Raw genomic sequence first — 458 nt, forward strand, 5'->3', positions numbered from 1 at the left:
GCCGACACATCCGACGGCGGCGCGTCGCGTCGTTATAGATCCTCCTTCGCTACTCTTTTCCACGCGCGTTCCATCCTTCGATTCTCCCGACGGATCTCGCCGAAGACGGGATTCTCGTCTTATACGACTGTCCTGCCGTTCCGCGACTCTTAATCCCGTCACCATACACAAAAGAGTTCATCCATTCACTGACACCGTGACTGTCACCCTCGAAAGACTTTGGTCTTTTGTCACTGCGAATGTCACTGGACACTCGCTTTCCGCGGATGATCTCGAGAATACTGACCGATACGGCAAAATCGTTCGATCGATCGGCGGCTTTTTAACGAATTTGTATCCTTGCAGTCTTGACTAATGATACTCTGCTCCTCTCTCTTTTTCTCTCTTTCTCTCAATCTCGAGACTGCGACGTCGCGACACTGACGATACGCGCTACTACTCGTGACAGAGCACTACTT

The sequence above is a fragment of the Mycetomoellerius zeteki genome, unplaced genomic scaffold (assembly GCF_001594055.1).
Source record: "Mycetomoellerius zeteki isolate Tzet28-1 unplaced genomic scaffold, Tzet1.0 scaffold517, whole genome shotgun sequence".
NCBI classification, from domain to species: Eukaryota; Metazoa; Arthropoda; class Insecta; order Hymenoptera; family Formicidae; genus Mycetomoellerius; species Mycetomoellerius zeteki.